Consider the following 13,275-nt stretch of genomic DNA (forward strand, 5'->3'; position numbering starts at 1 on the left):
ATATATTATTATTATTATTATATTTCTTATATAGCGCCAGAATCGACCCCCGAAGGGGTATCTCCGTGCTTGCCTTGGGAACCCGTCCTGGTTTTTCACTGTGAGATAGCCCCTACAGGGCATCCCCAAGGTGAAAGCCAGGCATCCCGCCGCGGGGGGCCGTTGTGGAGATTAAGCAAGCTTAATGCCCAGAGTTGCAGAGTGTGAACCCATGATTAGGTCAGGCACCGAAGCGAGAATTATCGAGTCCATGGACATTTTGAGTCAAGACCCTGCCGCATCGGGAATTGAACCCTGGTCCCGGGTCTGACCTCTGCTTCAGGGTCTGCCTGCTCTAACCAGTGAGCCACACTTCTCCACATAGAGCTTGGCCGCAGCAATCTGAACTTTTCATATGGCTATTAGGAGGCGTTAAAATCAAAATAAAATGGCTCTCATATAACACTTATTGACCTAAAGACAACAAAAAGATGGTGGAACCCCAACCATCACAGTCACCAACCCATGTCTTAGTTGCAGGGATAGTAATCAACCAAGGTATCTTACTGCCTTATGAAATGTTTATGGATTTGAACTGCCATGCTAATAGCTCCAATGAACAAGTTACTTACCTCAGTAATGCTCTTGCTGTTGCACATTCCTTCTAAACACAGATTCCTCACCTCAGAATATCCCCCAGGTGGGTGGGCTGGATATGGAGATTTGTTTTATAGCACTGCTCCTGCGCTCTGCAGGGTGGTACCGTGTGGCTCCATGTTGACTCTATACTGTCCCGTAAGTGATAGAGTGGAGGTGCATATTAGTGCCACCCTTCACACTTTTTAATTTTCCCTTTCCCCATCCTTAGACACCGCAGTGAACAGTTCTTAGTAGCTGTGTGCTGATCACTTACAGAACGTAGAAGTGGGAGGGCAGAAATGAATCTGTGGTTAGAAAGAGCATTCCCCAGAAAGATTGCTACAGAAGGTAAGTCATTTTTTTCTGGTGGATATTTCTAACTGCAGATTCTTCCCCTCTGACAAGACACCAAAGCAGTAACTCCCGGTCTCAGACCAAATCCTCTATCAGAACCAAGTGGGTGAAGTGTCCTTTCCACCTGACCTGACTGTAAATGCAGTGCTGCTTTGTGTGAAAGTATGCAACGATAGCCATGTCACAGTCTGTCAGATGTCAACGTCAGGCAACACCCATACTAACACAGTTGTAGCGGCCATGACCCTGATGGAATGGGTCCTCTCAGACATTTCAGGGCTGTTTCTTGGCTAGCGCACAGCAGACCTTAATGCAGAAGTCTATACACCTCATTAAGGTCCTCTTCTGCATAGCCTTTTCTTTCTTTTCTTTGCTCCATTGAATACCATCAAACATTGATCACCCACTCAATGGACTTTAGTGCGATCAATGTAAAAGTTTGAAGCAATTTTCGAGTTCAACTGATGAGCCTCTCCATCTCATTTGAGAGGGAGCAAAGAAGACTAGTGGAGTTATGGATTCTTTAATGTGAAGAGGGGAGACAACTTTTTGCAAGGTAGGCAATCACGTCCTCAGTACCAATTTCTTTGAGAAAAAAAGAGGTATAGGGTGATTGGACTGACAGTGCCTGGTGTTCATTCAGAGAATGAGCTGGAATATTTGCAATGAGGAAACAGTCTTCAAAGTGAGGAGACACATGTGAGCGACTATGCATAGAGGACAATACTGGTGTTGACCATCATGCCAAGGAAAACTGTAGAATCCATCCCAGCATGAATAACATATTTGACTGTGTCCTGCCATCATATTTTGATTGAGCCGAAGAGGCTTGAAGGTCCTTCGGTACTGTCAGAAAGTTCTCACTGACCATATCCAAAAGATAACTTTTGTACGAACCCAGCAGAGAGACTGCATTTATGAATTGTAGTGCCAAGCTGGCAGAGGAAAATACAAGTTTGCAAAATGTATCAATCCTTTTTGATTCTCTTACAGTAAGACTGGTTGCAAATTAGATAGGGTTTACCTTACGGCATGAGGACTGTATAATATGGGTTTCTGGAGTGGGGTGCTTGGTGAGAAAATCTAGGTCATCAGGTGCCCGTCTATGAATTCTGTCCTGTCTATTCACAAGCGGGCAGAACCAGGCAGCCACACAAATATCTGTGAGGGATTTATAAAAAAGGAGAAGGGTTCAGTCCACACTGTTGTATTTCCATTCAAACATCTGTCTTAGATTCAATGGAGGGCAAATACAATTCCAGTATGTCAGCTGCCCTCCAAACTGCCACTATGAACACGACTTACTTCCATTTGTGGCCCAAACAGCATGTCAAGCTCTGCCTCAGGAGAGGTATCAAGCTCACTGGCATTTCCAGAAGAAGATTTTATCAGACTAATGGAGGGGAGAAGACATCCTCCACTCCATCATCATAATCATAATCATCATCATCATCATCAACATCTTGGGTTGAAACATGCTCTTCCACAGGGACGTGTTCTAGATACCAATAGAGAATGGAGCCTTTGCTTATGACGTGGTAATAGTAGCGTCTATAACAGGTTGCGCTTTTATAATCTCATGGTGTGATATTGATGGAGCTGGAGCCTACGTCTATTTAGGATACAGCACAAGTATCGGTACTGGGTCATTTCCAGCGCCGAAGGTGACAGCAGTGGGGTTGAGGCAACAGAAACTAGCATGGATCTAGGTGATGGAGCAAGGATTTACAAATAAGCAACTTGCTTGGATATAATCCTCTCATATAACCTCGTAATAAATTATTAATAATGTTCCTAATACTAATTTTACACAACATTTTACATTTACTAGAAAAAGGGGAAGCTTGCCTATGTGTTTCACTAACTAATAACCCGAGTGCAACTAAAAATGGCTGCTAACGCGGGAAATTGAACAGCCCATGCGTCAACTGCATGACGTCTAAACGCATGGAGGGAAAGCTTTGCTTCTGCACAATGACAGCTAGGATGGCCGCTTAAGAACTCACATGCTAAGCATCTGCTCTGCTGAAACTAAACTGCGTTATATACTCAAAGCTAATGCATAAGTAGTCTTTTTAATTAATTGCGATTAGAGTAGAGATAAGTGGTATACAGTGAAATCATTTTAGTTGATTCTAACATTTTGTCTTTTTGACCTCTCTATTAGTTCATATTTCGGCTTTAAAAAGAGCTAAGGGCTGACAGCCACGCGAGACCTTCCGCATGCGCAGTAGAGACAACTCCGGAGTCATGAGCTCAAGTCTTGGAACCCGATCAAGGTCACCCTTTCTACATGTCCTGGGAACCAGCTGAACATCCTGAAGACTCAATGGACAACTGTACAAATTATATATATTGTTGTTAACGCATTATGAACATGGGTGGGAAATAAAGCTTGGGAGAAACAAATTAATGGGCGGGAACATAAGACAATGCTCTTAAGAAAAAGTACTAAACTTAGCATGGTGTAATGATTATCCCCTTGACTGGTCCAATCAGAATTAGGAGTTTCATAAAGTTGAAACATTTAGGGGTGGTTAATGCCATTAAGAAGGTATAATTTGGTAGTTAGTTAGATTAGGGGGTGCAGTCACTGCCAGAACCCTGAGGGATAGAGATGCTGTCCGATTGCTGACCGAAATACCTAAAGAAGCAGACTTAGAATTACATGCAAATAAAATTAGAAAGAAGATCGCAGAAGAATCGAGGAGGCAATAGAATTAGAAAGAAGAGCGCGGAAGAATCGAGGAGGAAATTAGAATCAGAGAGGGTTGAGACGGAGGCGTCGAATCTAGAAGACGCTACCTGTCCTGTCCTATTCTTGTACTGAACCTATTACCTGAATTTTTCTAAGGGGCCCACAACTCTTGGCCAGAGGGGTCTGATCTTGCACCATCCTAGGTAAATATAAATCTGTGTATTGTGTCAATGTGCCTTTTCTCTCTCTCCTCTCTTCCTGAGGTACTTGTCATTGAAATTCTATAGATTAAATAAGATAACCAAATCTTACCTCTTCAAAATGATCGAGTTAACACTGTAATTTGTCTTTGATTTTCATGGTAAAATGCAGATAAACCTTTAAAACGTATCCGAGACTGTGGTTATTTATTCAGCTGAACAGATAACTGTTTAATTTTCATAATTACCAAATGAAATCAACTAAAATAGATCCATTTGAAAGAAAGGGCTTAGGGCCAGATGTAGGTCGCCAATTACCGGTCGGTAATGGCCGATTTCGGCCTTTACCGACTGGTAATTGGGTTTTGAGATGTAGGGTCCCTGATTTTACAGAATCGATAAATTTACCGATTCGGTAAATTTACAGATTCTGTAAAATACAGAATCAGTAATTTTACAGATTCGGTAAAACCCAGATGTAGGTAGCACTGTTTACAGTGCTACAGGCCTTCAGAAGTCGGTATTTTACCACCCAATCCATTTGGTGGTAAAATACCGAATTCAGGTGTACATGCACTTCTGTGCATGTACACCTGTGCCATGTGACACACAGACATGCCCTTTGGGCATGTATGTGTGCCACATGGCACACAAGACTGTACTTGGGGTGCTAGAGGGTGTCAAAGTGACACCCTCTGCACCCTTGCAGGATTCGGTATTTACCGATTCGGTAAATACCGAATCGGTATTTCCCATTGATTCCTATGGGCTTCATGGCCCATAGGAATCAATGGGCAATACCGATTCGGTATTTACCGAATTGGTAAATACCGAATCATACAGATTTGGTAATTCTTAAATTAGAATTACCTACATCTGCCCCCTTCCTATTTACCGACTCTTAAATACCGAATCAGTATGATTGGGTATTTAAGAGTCGGTAAATAGGAATTACCTACATCTGGCCCTTAGTCATTAATTAGGCTCAAGACTGAGAGGCAAACGGACATATAGAATTAACCCTAAAATTGATCCCCAGCGGGGTTTCATCGACCAGATAATGAGTGAGTGTGGTATATGTGCCCGAATGAGTATTCAGTGAATATTGTCCACAGGTTGGTGTCTCGCTGGATCATAGGGACCAGAGAGTAAGGTCTATACTGGAGTTGGTATGGGCCCAGTAACAGGTCAAGTGGGGGCAGATGGCACCAGAGAGGGACCTGTTTGTGGAAACCCGACTGTAGGCCCATGTATTCCGTGGGGTCCAAAGGGACACTAAAGGGATCCTGAAGTGCATTGAAAATTTGCAGCATGGCTTCTTTATAGACCTTGATCTGCTGCAGAGTCAATGATGACCTGGGTAACGCTTGGCACATAGGGATCAACTGAGGGAATCGTCTCCATTGCCGGTGGCCTTGATAAAGTGCTACTGACATCTTGATACCTTCGTACCTTCTCTAGGAAATTCAGAATGGGTGGATAGGCTAGGGTTCTTGTTTGCTTTTTTATGCTTGCATTCAGACATGGACTTCAAATTTCTAGTAATTGGAGCAGTTGCAGGAGAGGCGATTATTATTATTATTATTATTAATAGTGTTTTGTTGGGCGCAAACAACCCGGAGGCCTCGTAGCGCTATATTGTCTGAATCAAGAGAGGGCCAGAGAGCCAAGTTAGATAAAGAGGAGCGTTTTCAGGTGTTTCCGGAACTTCAGCAGGTTAGATTCGCCGCGAAGGGTATCAGGCAGGGAGTTCCAAGCCTTGGCGGCATTCCAAGAGAAGGATCGCCCGCCCCATCTGGCCCGTTTGGTTCTGTTTACAGTGGCTAAGAAAGCTGAACTAGATCTCAGGGATCTATAACGAAGATAAGGGGTTGCCAGAGAACAGATCATGGGTGGAGCAGTCCTCTGCATGGCCTTGTGCATAATGCACATAGATTTAAACAAAACTCTGGCCTTGATGGGCAGCCAATGCAGTTCCTTCAAAGCTGCTGTAGCAGATTCTCGCCGGCTCAGGCCTAAGAGGAGGCGAGCAGCTGCATTTTGGGTGACCTGGAGTTTTCTTATGGTGGAGATGGGAGCTCCCAAGTATAGAGAGTTTCCATAGTCTAATCGAGATAGAATAATGGCTTGCATCATGATTCTGCGTGCTTGGAAGGGTAATAGTGGCAACACTTTCCTAAGCATCCGCATCAGGCCAAAGCAGGTGGCGGACAAGACAGTAGCTTGTTGCTTGAAATTTAGCTTTGTATCCAGCCACATGCCCAGACTCTTTATTTGAGTTTTAGGTTGAGGCGGGTTTCCCAAGCTAGGGTGCCATTCTAACATGGGACCAGGAGTGAGTGAGTTGCCCAGGATCATAAGCTCAGTTTTCTCACCATTGAGCTTTAGGTGTGAGGAAGTCATCCACTTATTTACTGCAACTAGACATTTGGTGAGGTTAGGGGGGGAGGTATTAGGCTGTTTCATAGATACAACCAGTTGTGTATCGTCGGCGTAGGTTACAATGTCTAGGCCAAACGAATGCACAATTTCAGCAAGGGGTTGTAGATACACATTAAATAGGGTAGGGCTCAAAGACGAGCCCTGTGGTACACCTTGATCAAGGGGCCAGATGTAACTGGGACCATAACTTGGAGCTGCGAAGACCGCAAATTCTTGTGTTCAGCAACACACAGCTTCCCCTCCGAGTACTGAATCCTCTTCAGGTGCACGAGGGCACTCTTATCACACAACTTCGAGATGTACCTTGAGCTCAAACACAAAATTCACACCTTGTGCAGGTCCTTAACTAACATCTGCTTTCAGCAGTCGCAGCACAGGTAGAACCCTGACATTTTGGGTGAGGACATCATTCCCTAGCGCACTTTCAGAAACGTTTTCGCATTGCTGGGAAACCACATAGTAATGAGCAGAAATCTGAATGCATGTCAGACAGCAAGGAAAAATGGAACTGATGTCAGCGCGCAGGGTTGGCACCAACACACGTGAGAGCCCTGCTATGAAAAAAAGTGACTGGTTGAGCTTTTGCCTGGGGGATGGTCAAAGGTGAGAGATATGCGGTTAAAAATTTCCATCAGGAAAGAATGAACTGTGAGTCCATTTATCACATTTTTATAGAATATGCATCTCTTCAATAATTTCAGAGTTTGAGTAACAAAATAATAACTTGATGAGTATATATGCAGCATTATTAATAGAATCTAAATTTAAGAAAAAAAATCAAAAATGTTTCTAAAACAGTTCTGAAGGTAATGAAGGATGGGAGAGACAGGTTTGGGAGAAGTGTAAGGCTAAGTATGAAATGTATGTACTCCAGCTTTTGCTCCCTGCATGAATGCATTTATATATTAAGGTTATCTGAGGGTAGCCCAGGTCATCAGAAGGATCAGCACTGGACACGTGCTTCCTTTGCTGGACATAAAGACTCAACAGTAGACCTCTGGGATAAACCTTGTGCCGAGGGGCAGGGAAGGGTAACAATGTAGTCATTTCATCTTTCGCCATACCATGTAATAGCTGTGGTGGGAACATGTGTCTGAATACGTGTATGTCACGAATTGTGGAGCCTTTTAAAATGTTCAGTTATATTTTTACCACACATCAAAGGCAGAGATTGGACAAACATCTCAGAGTGTGGTCTCTGCACAAGGATCCAAATGCATTGGAATGAGCACGAAATCAAACCAGTATCCTTCTGATGAAGCATAGCGATTACTGCCACATCATACGCTGTTTACCTCAGCTAACTATAACAGCTGAATTTCTCTGATTTTGCACGAGTAAAATGTCAGATTAATTATAACGCCCCTGTATCCTCTGTTTTTTACCGTGAATTTTTAAGGTTTTTAAAATGCTAATTCCTAACTATAACGTCCCTGAAACCTGTAGTTTTTTCAGTGAACTTCTGAGGTTTTTAAAATGCTAATTTCTAACTATAACATTATTGAAACCTGTGTTTTTTTCAGTGAATTTCTAAGGTTTTATAAATGCTAATTTGTAACTATAAAGTCCCTAAAAGCTGTGATTTTTTCAGTGAATTGCTAAGGTTTAATAACTAGCACTCACATTTGTAGAGCGGTGGAAAGGGGGCTGGGCCTCCAACCAGCCCTCTGTGTAGGACTTACATGAGGTACCAGGAGGGCTTTTTGGCCCACAAGGTCCCTCAGGATTAAAGAGGACTTTATCTCCCAACCAGCAGTGCAGTAGGAGGCACATTTGCAGAGTAGTGGAGAAGAGGGGCATGGCCTCCATAAACCTCTTAGCAATCCCACTATGTGGGACTTAGTGGAGGTAAGAGGAGGGATAGTTGGCCCCCAAGTACATCTTTGGGGTCAACTACCCCTCCTATTTCCTCCAGTAAATCCTGCACAGCAGGATTGCTGAATTCTGATACCAGGTCACATCCCATTTGTCCATCACTTTGCAAACGTGCCTCCTGGCACGCTCTTGGTTGGGAAATGAAGTCCCCTTTGCTGCTGGGGGTCCTTATAGGCCTTGAACCTAATGGGACGCAGATACCCCAAAAAATTGCTTAAACGTTCGCAAAAAAGAGCGTGGTGGACCCCAAGGGAATGTTTATTGGAAAAAAGAGTGAAGAAAAAAATGGACAGAATAGTACTAGTCACTACGTACTGCCCCAATTCCAATAAATTGAAAAAATTGGTAAACAACAATTGGCACTTAGTGAAAAACTTATGCGAAGATTTGAAGAAACCACCATTATTCGCATTCAAAAAGGAGTCAAGTATTGCCAATAAACTGGTAAAAGCAGCCTTACCAACGAAAACACATCCTACGCTAAGAACTATGATTGGATTACCTCCCATAACAGGCCACCATAAGTATGGTGGATGTAACTGATGTGCTCTAACTGAAGAAGGGACAACTTTCAAACACAATGATCGAATGTGGAGACATGATTGCTTCACAAACTGTAAATCACAGAATGTGATTCATGGGATTAAGTGCCCGTGCAATTTATTGTACATTGGCAAAACAAATCAGGAGATTCGACTGAGAATCCAACAACAGAGATCAAGAATTAAAAGGAAAGTCCCTAATGCTCCATTGGTGAATCACTGGCAAACCAAAAATCATGAAGACACAGATGTCTGATGGACAGTCATCATGAAAGTAGAACCGGATCCACGAGGTGGAGATTTAGAAGCAAAGCTTTCACAAAAAGAAGCAATGATGATCCTGAAATTTAATTCTGCAACTGAAGGACTAAATGAACTATCTGAAATATATAAACTATAATGGCCTCACCACCTCTGAGCTCAGGCTGGACACTGTAACACACTATAACACAACCCCCCAAGCAAAAGGATCCACATCAACCTTGACAACAAACCAATTGTATCGGAAAATACGGACCATCTGCTCAAGATATAAAAAACCACATGTTTTATAGTTTCAAACTCAAAGGAAAGAATAAAATGGATAGTAATTAATATTCATATACCCAAAGATACAACCGGTATTTTATAACGATTCAGATTGACTAAAACAGAATACACTGGAGAGTGGACACCATAACTGCCCGAATAAAAACTACTAAGTTGGCCCCCAAGTTCTTTGAAAGACCTGACAAAAAAACAATAGTATCCGAAAGTGCAGACCTGCTGCTTAAGATAAAAATCGCATGCTCTAGAGTTTTAAAACCCATAAAACCTTTGAAAAAACGAATCGCAATTTTATAAGATGGTGCTCACACTTCGGAAATGAAGAAAAGATAATAATGTATTTTACATCAATACATCCAAAGATATAATCGGTAACTATCCATAATTTAATATACTGAAGAGTGGACTCCAAAACTACTAAGATGGCGCCTAAGATCTTTGAGAGATCATGTGACTGGGATATAGAGGCTTGCAAACACGGAAGCTTACAGACCGGCCGGCACTGAGAGACCGGACCGCGATTGAATTGAGCAGTAGCACTAACAAAAAGGTAAGAAGCCCGCGAAAAGATGGATCCAGTAATCGTTTGTGATAGCGCATCATAACAACACAATGCTTATGTCGGCATGTCGGCAGGGAACCTAGAGTGACCCGATGCCGCTTTCTTTCTTTTTTCAGACACTTGGCGGGAGTGTCGAGGGAGCATCTTTAAGCAACGGTGTTCGCCCCATGTATCAATCATGAGTTTTTAGGGGCTTAACTAAAGATAAATAGGTAAGAAAATAACAAGGCTTTAGTACAAGTCCTTTTACATGGACATGCTTTATTCTAATATTAAAAACACCCCAATTACCTTCCCCAACAGATTGAAACTACCAACCACACACTAAAAGTGAGTAGGATGTTCAACCCCTTGAGTTTGTCGGATTGTTTTTTACTGATTAAAGGAAAGTAAAGCTATGCGCTTGTTGTTTAGGTGGTCCTGCGCCGTGGGTGTTGGTGATGTAAAGACCCCCTGACTAAAGTGACTATTAGAGAGGTAAGATGTAGATAGGTGGTTGTCGAGCCAAAATCAGCTGGATAAATCCTTGCATTTCTAACTAATAAGAGTCTCCCCTCTCTTTCTTTTACATAGAGTTTACGGTCCTGATGAGAACTCTGTAACAAAAGGGGGTTTGAAACGCGTAGACCTTATTTCTGAACCATAAGACTATCCAAAAAATGTGTACAGTTGACTGATTTATTTCGCAAATAGGACTCTATGGTTCTTGTAAGATTTGTATAAAAAATGTACAGATAAAATATATTTTTGTTACTAAATCTTGAGAGTGTGTATGTATGGAGTGTGAATATTCTAGATAGAAGGTGTATGAATGAATCCCAGGGGTATAATGTTGAACATGTGTATATGTTGATTCTATGTTTTGTCTAAAATGTTTTCCTTTGAAATGAAAAAAATCCGCTTGAACAAATGAAAAAACAAAATCAAAATAAAATTCAAATCAAAAAGATTAACTCATAAAGACTAAAAAGTCGCCTCGATAGTGTTTTATTCGTGTGTAGGTATTAGAAATAGCTATTTTGATTGAAATTGGCAGCATTGGCAATTGTTTTTGTATTATACATGAGGCAGGGTTTGGCCTTGCTGCCTGGGAGCCCATACCCAGTGACGTGTATCGATATGACAAAAGTATGGCACACCAGAAGCCATCTTGATTGGTATGAAGTGGTAAGTCTGAAAACATTTAATTTAAAAAGGAACAAAATGAGGGGGTTCATTTTGCCATAGAAAGTATGATTAGTGCTTCAGAAAGAAAAATTAGGGATCATTTTGAGTGACTTCTCAAATCCTCTTCTATTTCATTAAAAAAATTCTGACATGCAGACTGAAACATGCACTTTGAATACCAGCAGCAGTCTTCCCTGGTGAGCAGTAGCTTTACTACAGTGATCTAATGAGAAACTAGAGTGCTAACATTCAGAATTTATGGCAAATGTGTGACACATCTGAATGCCTTCTTGATGGAACCAAAGTAAACAAGCATTGAAAACGCAATAGATCTCGCCCTCGTTTAAGTTAAAGCCATTCTGTTTGTAATGAGGTGGCATTTTAGCTTTGCTTTTATTAGTGTTTTTTAAACTTTCATGTAAATAACATGCATCTGTATGCATATATGTATATGTATGCATGCATTTATATTTAAATTTGTATTTATATAGATATACAGATTATATATGTATGTATATATATATATATATATTCACAGAAAAAACCATAGGTTATACTCCATATATAGTTAGGAATTTGCATTTACAAAACCTTGAAAATTCAATGAAAAAACCATTGGTTTTAGGCCATATATAGTTAGGGATTTGCATTTAGAAAACCTTATTTTACTCGCATAAAACCATTGAAATTCCATATATAGTTATAAGCGCTAACTATATATCGCGCACCCGCAATCCACTGCTGATGATGTCACATATTACATCATTCATGACATGGTTAGTGACATCACTGATGACATCACTGATTTCATTGATTACAACATCCAGTGACTGTATGTTTCTGTAAAGTTAAAATATGTTTTACATATTGAAGAATGAGTGGATGTATAAGTGTCTGGATGAAGGATTTAGTAGGTGCAAGACTGACTGTATGAGTGAGTGATTAAATGTGTCTCACTGAGTGCATGGGTTAGTGACTAAACTGTTTTAATTTGTGCATCATTATATCTGTTGTTCTACAAACTGCTGCATATGTTGATCAGTAGCTATATGAGTAACTGTATGGGTTATTGATTGGTTGTCCAAGTATTTGTATGGGAAACTGAGTGTGTGTGTATGGGTGGCTGGGAGGTGTGTGACTCTGTACATAGATGTGTGAGTAGTTGATTCACTATATGTATAGATTCAAAACTGCATGTGGAAACAGCTGTATGGGCGGTTGACTGTGCATGAGTGTATTAGTGAGTGAATGGATATCTCAGTGCTACATGTCAAATTAAGTACATATGTAAAACACAATACATGTGAGAGTTGACATCTATAAATAACTGTGCATAAGAGCTAGTGAATGTGTGAGTGGCTGTATGGATCATTGTGAACATGTATCAGAGATTGTATAAGAGAGTAAAGTAAATATGTGTTAGTATATGTTTGAATAAGTAAGGTGTGTATAACTGTATAGTTGAGAAAATGGAGGTGTGATTGATTTTTGGCATAACTGACTAGGTGTGTGATTAACTCCATGGATGAGTGACTGTCTGTTTACACTGATTGTATCTAAGGTTATATTAGAGTCTGAAGAGGTTCATGGTATTATCACATGAATGATATCATCAGTGATGTGATCAGTCATGTCAAATGAGATGTTATCAGTGATGTCATCAGTGATGTCATTTGAGATGTCATCAGTGATGTCATCAGTGATGTCACTAACCATGTCATGAATGATGTAATATGTGACATCATCAGCAGTGGATTGCGGGTGCGCGATATATAGTTAGCGCTTATAACTATATATGGAATTTCAATGGTTTTATGCGAGTAAAATAAGGTTTTCTAAATGCAAATCCCTAACTATATATGGCCTAAAACCAATGGGTTTTTCATTGAATTTTCAAGGTTTTGTAAATGCAAATTCCTAACTATATATGGAGTATAACCTATGGTTTTTTCTGTGAATTTCAATGGTTTTTTAATAGCAAACATCAAAAGCTGTCAAATGTCAAGTACGTGATAGGTAAAAACGTTTTCGTGTTTATGCACGCTGATGTGCTTTGAACGCTGCCCCCCCCCCACTCCCCTCTTTTCTCTTAGTAGTACTCTCTCTTTGCAGATAGTGAACGGTAGTTAACGCAGACCTTTACCCCTGTTGTAATCCGTCGTACCTGCTTGTCTCTCCATTTGATTGATTATTATCCAAGCATTTACTGTTTTACAATTGGTTCTCTTTGGATCATTCTCTATTTACAAACAAGCACAAAGTCGCAATACT

This window comes from Lissotriton vulgaris, chromosome 8, assembly GCF_964263255.1.
Source record: "Lissotriton vulgaris chromosome 8, aLisVul1.2, whole genome shotgun sequence".
Taxonomy (NCBI): domain Eukaryota; kingdom Metazoa; phylum Chordata; class Amphibia; order Caudata; family Salamandridae; genus Lissotriton; species Lissotriton vulgaris.